At 32.6% G+C, this 7,129-nt stretch overlaps 1 pseudogene; it reads left to right on the top strand.

Annotated features, from left to right (window-relative positions):
- Positions 1 to 3,311: 3,311 nt before the first annotated feature.
- Positions 3,312 to 4,210, top strand: LOC124896710 (annotated as a pseudogene).
- The last annotated feature ends 2,919 nt before the right edge of the window (positions 4,211 to 7,129 follow it).

Raw genomic sequence — 7,129 nt, 5'->3', positions numbered from 1 at the left:
ATTTAATATTGGCCGTTGATCATATATGATAAACGATTGAGATTACAATTGAGGAGATGAGTCAAATTCATATTAGATATTGGGTAAAAAAAAATTGAATTGAGGTTTTCAATTGAGTCAAATTAAACTCAATTGACACAAATTGAGTATAAAATGGCCAGAATTTAAATAAATTAGAAAAATTGAATTGAATTATGTTGATATTTAATAAATATAGTAACTATATAAAATTAGTATTAAAAATAAATATAATAATAATAAATAAATGTTGATCAACAGCTGAGTTCTAAAGATTAATAAGAATTTGGTTAAAAAATTGAATGGAATTTGAAATTGAGTTCAATTGGACACAATTTGGGCTATGATTGTAATAAATTAGATAAAATTAGGCTAAAATTGTTACAAATTGGCAAAATCAGACTAGAAATAAATAAATTAAAAAATTAAATCAACTAAGGTTGCGGATTAATGCAATAATAATAATAATAATAATAATAATAGTAAAATAAATAATATAATTATTCTCAGATTAGATATGACTAAATTGTGTAACTAAAAATACGTAATATATTACTTTAAAATCAACGATAACAACAATATATATATATATATATATATATATATATATATATATATATATATATATATATTGTATAAATAATGTTTTTCCGTTATTTCATTTCATTTCATCTATGCTGAGTTATTTATATTTAAAAATGAAAAATAGGTTTTAAAAAATATTTTTCTCTAAAAAAAAATCACAAATTTTAAATGTACGGTCATGACAAAGAAAGACTCACTATTTTAATCTTCAAAATTGAAATAAAAATTTGAAATAACTGAATCAAATTTATACAAATTGAATCAAATCGAATTTATTTTGGTTTGATTACGGCTGTCATTTTCGTCAATCCAAAAATTGAAAAAACAAACCGATATTAAACAAGCAAATCGAACAAACAGAATGTCCACCCCTAATCTCATCATATATATAATTCTGAAACTACCTAATACTTTCAACTCAATATAAAATAAATTATTTTTTTATTTTATTTCGTGATTATTATACCTTATATCTCACATCAAACGACTCCTGTATGTACATTATATTGATATATTATATTATCGTGCGTAGTATGATACCTTAGAATTATATTTAAATTAACCAATAGAAAACATGCTCTATTTGAGCCTTGAATCGTTCTTCACCCTATCTTAGTCCCACGAAATTTCACCTCTTTAATTTTTTGGTGATAACATAACGAATCAAGCTAAGGTTTATTCGGCTCGAATACATCTATGATACCATCTATGTCATAAATAAACTAATTTTAATTTCTTGATCATCTTTTGCTTGATTATACATGTCCACCGATTTAATGTCTAATTTCTTTTTATTTTATGTTTTTTATTCTTCAAGTTTATCTTTTTCCTATTAATATTTTTCAAGTCACAAAAATTCTATGTAAATCTCCAAGAAATAGTTTCAGCTAAATTCCTAGCAACACAATCCCCCAATAATTTTTCAAGTAATAATTTCATAGGTAAATCCCCAAGAAATAATCTCAGCTAAATTTGTAGCAACACAATCCCCCAATAATTTTCCAAGTAATAATTTTGCAGGTAAATCCCCAAGCATAAATCCCCAGCAAAATTCGCAGAACAAAATCCCCAAATAATTTTTCAGGTAATAAAATTTATTACATAAATTTCTACCAAAATATCTCTACGTAAATTCGTAGGATAAATTACCTAGGAATTTTTCTTTGGATTTAAAATATATATATATTTGCCCATATATCTGCGGATTTACCTAGAGATAAAATATCCACCGATACATTTATCCAGATAATGTCGCAAGTAATAATTTCACAAGTAAATCCCCAAGAATAAATCCCCAGCAAATTTTGCAGCAAAAAATCTCCAAATAATTTCCCAGGTAATCAAATTCATTACATAAATTTCCACCAAAATATCTCTAAATAAATTCGTAGGATAAGTTACGATTTTTCTATGGATTTAAAAAATATATATATTTGTTCATATACCTGCGGATTTACCTAGAGATAAAATACTCGCCGATAGATTTCCTCGGTTAATGTCGCAAATAATAATTTCACAGATAAATCCCCAAGAATAAATCCCCAGCAAAATTCGCAGCACAAAATCCCCAAATAATTTCCCAGGAAATAAAATCCTTTACATAAATTTCCACCAAAATATCTCTAAGTAAATCCGTAGGATAAATTACCTAGGGATTAGTCTATGAATTTAAAAATATATATATTTATTCATATACCTGCGGATTTACCTAGAGATAAAATACCCGCCGATATATTTCCCCAGGTAATGTCGCAAGTAATAATTTCACAGGTAAATCCCCAAGAATAAATCCCTAGCAAAATTCGCAACACAAAATCTTCAAATAATTTTCCAGGAAATAAAATCCCTTACATAAATTTCCACCAAAATATCTCAAGTAAATCCGTAGGATGAATTACCTGGGGATTTTTCTACGGATTTAAAAAATATATATATTTGTCCATATACCTGCTGATTTACCTAGAGATAAAATACCCATCAATATATTTTTCCAGGTAATGTCGCAAGTACAAAATTTGCGCAATATGGTGCCAAATTTACCTTGCGAAATTTGTTGAAAATATATAGTTCGCAGGTAATATATTTTAATATTGATGAATTTAATAATTTCATAGGTAAATTCGCATGTTTTTCCTGGGATATTATTCCCTAGGTAAAATCCCCAGGTAATAAGCAGTTTTCTAGTAGTGGCACTCCTAGAACTATCTCACCTTTAGCTATATCCCTCTTAGCAACTAATTCTAAAACTTCAGGTACAATTGGTGGTTGTACATGTGTCTTTATTGATACAACCCGTTCATCACATAGCCAGTTCCAGAATGTTTAGACTTGTTCTGGGATTTATGGGGTCAAGTTCTTTAAACTCAAGTGAACTTATGAAGAATGGTTTTTGGGAACTGTGTAAAGTTTGAAACTTAAGAAGTATCTCAAATGAAGAAAGTAGTTGCAAAGGATAGACATCTATACCAGCGATAGAAGGTCCAAAATACTCTAAATCTCTCAGTAGTTGACGAGAAGTATTAGCCAAAAGAAAATTTAAGCTATTCCGAAGTTGAAATTAAAGAATTTTTCACCTTTAAATTTATGGAACAAATTCAAGAATGCATAAATGAACATGATGCTTCACTTAACTAGAAATATGAATAATGGGAATTTGTTTGCTATAACACATGTGGCCAATCCTAATTTAGGAGTGAGGGATAGTTATTATGGTCCATCTCGGGAAGGAGGCGACTGAATTAACCCTACCAAGAATGGTTGGCGAGGGAATTTATGGTGTTGGCCCTATTTAAGTTGCATTGTTATCTGGAAAAAGGGAACTTTATGGTCTCTATATTCAGAAAGGGTTGGATCTGAGTGGGAATAATAGGAAAAAGAAGGATAAGAAAGGTTTCGAGAGAGTTTTGACTATGGTGGATAAAGTTGGATTACGAAAAATGGAAGTATATAAACATGAACTAAATATGATTACTGACAACAGACCCTATCAGGAACTGGTCCTCGATGCTTCTCCATTGAAAATGGTTGCTATCAAGGAATTGGAACCTGTTTCAATTGAGGAACAAGAGATTACTTCTCTTTGGCTGCTTTGGATGAGGTTACAGATCCTCAAAATTTGGGTACAATTATATGGTCTGCTTACTTATTCGGAGCTTTCAGGATCATCTTATATGCGAAGAACTCTGTACCATTAAGTGTGGTAGTGATCAAATCAAGTGTCGGCTCACTTGAATTAATGAAACTGAGGTTTTGCAATAATATAATGCAATTCCTTGTGTCTTCGACAAAAAATGGATGGTGGGTCCTAGGTTGTTCCGTTTCTTCAAGAGTTGTTCCATTGCCTGAGATTGTCCCTGTTGCTCCTACAATCCTTGTTTTGGGAAGTGAGTGAACTGAGCTGAGGCCATTGGTGGAGAGGTCAGATACTAAATTAGTTAGAATTCTGGGAAATATCCCCGTCGATATAATTATTGGACGATATGAGGATGCGGAGTGTGATAATAGTATTTCAGGCCAGAATTATAGATCCTTTATGGCTATGGAAAGCTTGAATATAAGTGTTGCAGCAGGTGTGCTATTGATACTACTTGTTAGAAAAGAGATATAGCAATAACAGGACCATCCAATAACTCCAATAACTTACCATCCAACAACATTATCAAACTTATCATGTTCATATGGATGCAGCAGGTTAACCAATTGTTCGCAATACTCAAAATGGATCACCAACTATTTTCGAGTCTGGAGCCTAAAGGGCAAGCTTTCTTATTAAAAATTCAAAGTGGCATAACACAATTGAAAAATACCAAAATGGACAAGGTTAACACAGGTGATTACCTTGTCCATTAAAAGTTAACGCCCGTTTGGTTACATGCTACAATGCAAGGTAAAATTATGATTTTACAATGGACCTGCTTACCTTATTCTTTGAATAAAAAAGTTGGTTTTCTATTAGACATCTTGACACTATTAAGAACAACATCGAACTATATCGAAAAACCAAAAAGACGATGATGAAGATGACGAAAAAGAACAAGTATGCCAAATCTAATTTTCACAAGAAAAGAGAGAAATGGAACTTAAGAACATACCTGAATTAGTTAAGGACCATACTTAAACATTACACCACGGAATTGCTTTTTCGCAAGAATAGGTCCACCAGCAGAAACACAATCAGCATCACCGAAAGCAGCGGTCGATTTTTCTTTTTATTAAAAATCAACTTATATGCCCAAATTACAACTCTCGGTAGAAAGTGTAAGTGGTCGCTGTCAAATATAGAACCCAACTAGGTTGGGTGTCGGATCCCACAGGGAATACTGTGCTCACTAAGTATTGTAATCATTATTAGACTGTTGATCAGAGGTTCCTAACCAAAAAGGGGGGTTTTGGATTTTAATTTGTAAAATAATTAATTGTAACAAGAGTATTCCAACTAATGATTCTCTTTCTATTTCGTAACTTTATGAGATTAAACAAACCAGGGTTATGGTCACCAAAATGCTAGCACTATTTGGGTTGTGAATCGTTTATAAGTTCTGCTTAGCAAATTCAATTGCAAGAAAGGTTGAGTCCTATTCTTTATCCCTTAGTTTCTCAACCTAAGTGGATAGATTATCCTCTAATTCTCTCAAACTCGAAGGATGCATTATTCTTTCAACCCATTTCTCATGTAAGCTAATCCTGTTAAGAAATTTTCTATTACTCTAAAGGTTAAAGTCCTTATAATTCATGTAAATACTTTCTTTTCCCAACAAACACTTTTCTTTCAGACAAGTGTTGTTCTAGGGCTCACTCTTCAAGTTTGAAACCAAAAAAAGTCATGAAATTAAAGAAAGGTTTATGCAATGTCATTGAATTATGAAACTCAAATTGATTCCCAACCCGTGTTTCACATTAAGGATCTCATAACCCTAGTTAAGGGAGCTTAGCCACAATACTCCATAGAAGATGAAGAAGTAATTCTTGTATTATTCATAAATAGATTAAGAATTTACTTACAAAGAATCCCAAGAATCAGTTCTCCAATCTTCAATAATCAATTGTTCAATGCTAAAGTACTCCCAGGTCTAAAAACTCCCCAAAGTACTAGGTTACAAAAAGTTTCAATAGATGATAAAACTTATAAAAGAAAGAAAACAGATCCCTTCTTAACCTTAAAATTTTGTATTTATATGTTCCCAACTAAAAAAAAAGAACTTAAAATTTAAAAATAGAAAAGCCGCGTCCTAGTTGACGGTCCATATGGCGGACCTTCAAGGAGTTGACGATCCACCATCTTGTCTGTCACTCGTTTCTTCCAAATAGCAGTTTCTGGATAAGACCTGGTGGTCTACCTGGTGGTTAGTCGTATGACTGACAGTCCACCATATTAACCATCACTGAGTTCCTCTGGAGAGTGGTTTCTGGATAAGCATTGACGGTCCATTTGGTGGTTTGTCGCATGACTGACGGTCCACCATGTTGATCATCACTGAGTTTCTCTGAAAGGTGATTTCTGGATAAGGGTTGATGGTCCATCTGGTGGTCCGTCACATGTCTGATGGTCCGCCATGTTTTTTGTCACTCAAGCCATTTGTATGGTAGGTTTTAGATTGCCTTGACGGTCGACCTGGTGGTCCGTCGAAAGACTGATGGTCCATAATTTTGACCGTCAAACTCACTTTTCTGCAACTCAGCACCTAATTGCACACATGAACAGTAAAATGACAAGCAACCAACCCTTGAAATATTTTGATGTAACTATTCACTTATCAGTTCAATCACATGCACTTAACACATCAGGATCCACACCCAGCATTTATCATGGTTCAGTTCACAAGCATGAATGTTACATTCTACAGAGAACAGCAAAGTTCAGTGAAACTTCGGTTGCCCTCACAACAATAAAATCCACCACTTATTATTTGATGTGTACAAAGTCTAACTCTCACACTCACAAAGAAGTTACAACCATAGTCCAAGTACCCATAGGACTACCCTATCCATACGACACTACCTCAAGATTGACTCACTAGGATCAAACAGGTCTTTTTGAGGCTTACAATGAGGTTTCAAGTCAGTAGGGGTATGTTTTTGGGTAAAGTGACTCATTGAAACTTAAATCTCCTTGCCCTAGCATCTTTTCAACTTCAAGTTGCTATATATATATATATATATATATATATATATGTTTTATTTTTTATTTTTTTATAACAGCTACCTTTCGACTCAGGCTAATACAGTCAGTGGCCAATCTTTTGACATTAGCCATCCTCAACTTAGATGTTTTATCTAAGTTGAAATGTACAATGCTAAGTAATTTGCTAAGGCTAGATCTGAATGTTAAAACCCTACAAAGAGTAATTAACAGTGACAGGATTTCAGAACGGGTTTTAAAGACAAAAGATGGGTTCAAAAGAGATAATCTTTCTGGTGGGTGGGTGTTGTTTATTTAGGTTTGAAGGGCTCAAAGTACAAGGAGGCCTGTTATCCTATCCTAATGACTCCCCTAGAAGACTGTATCTATGACTCGAGCAAGTTCTAG

Source organism: Capsicum annuum, chromosome 3 (genome assembly GCF_002878395.1).
Source record: "Capsicum annuum cultivar UCD-10X-F1 chromosome 3, UCD10Xv1.1, whole genome shotgun sequence".
Lineage (NCBI taxonomy): Eukaryota > Viridiplantae > Streptophyta > Magnoliopsida > Solanales > Solanaceae > Capsicum > Capsicum annuum.
This window is presented reverse-complemented; position numbering and strand designations above follow the sequence as displayed.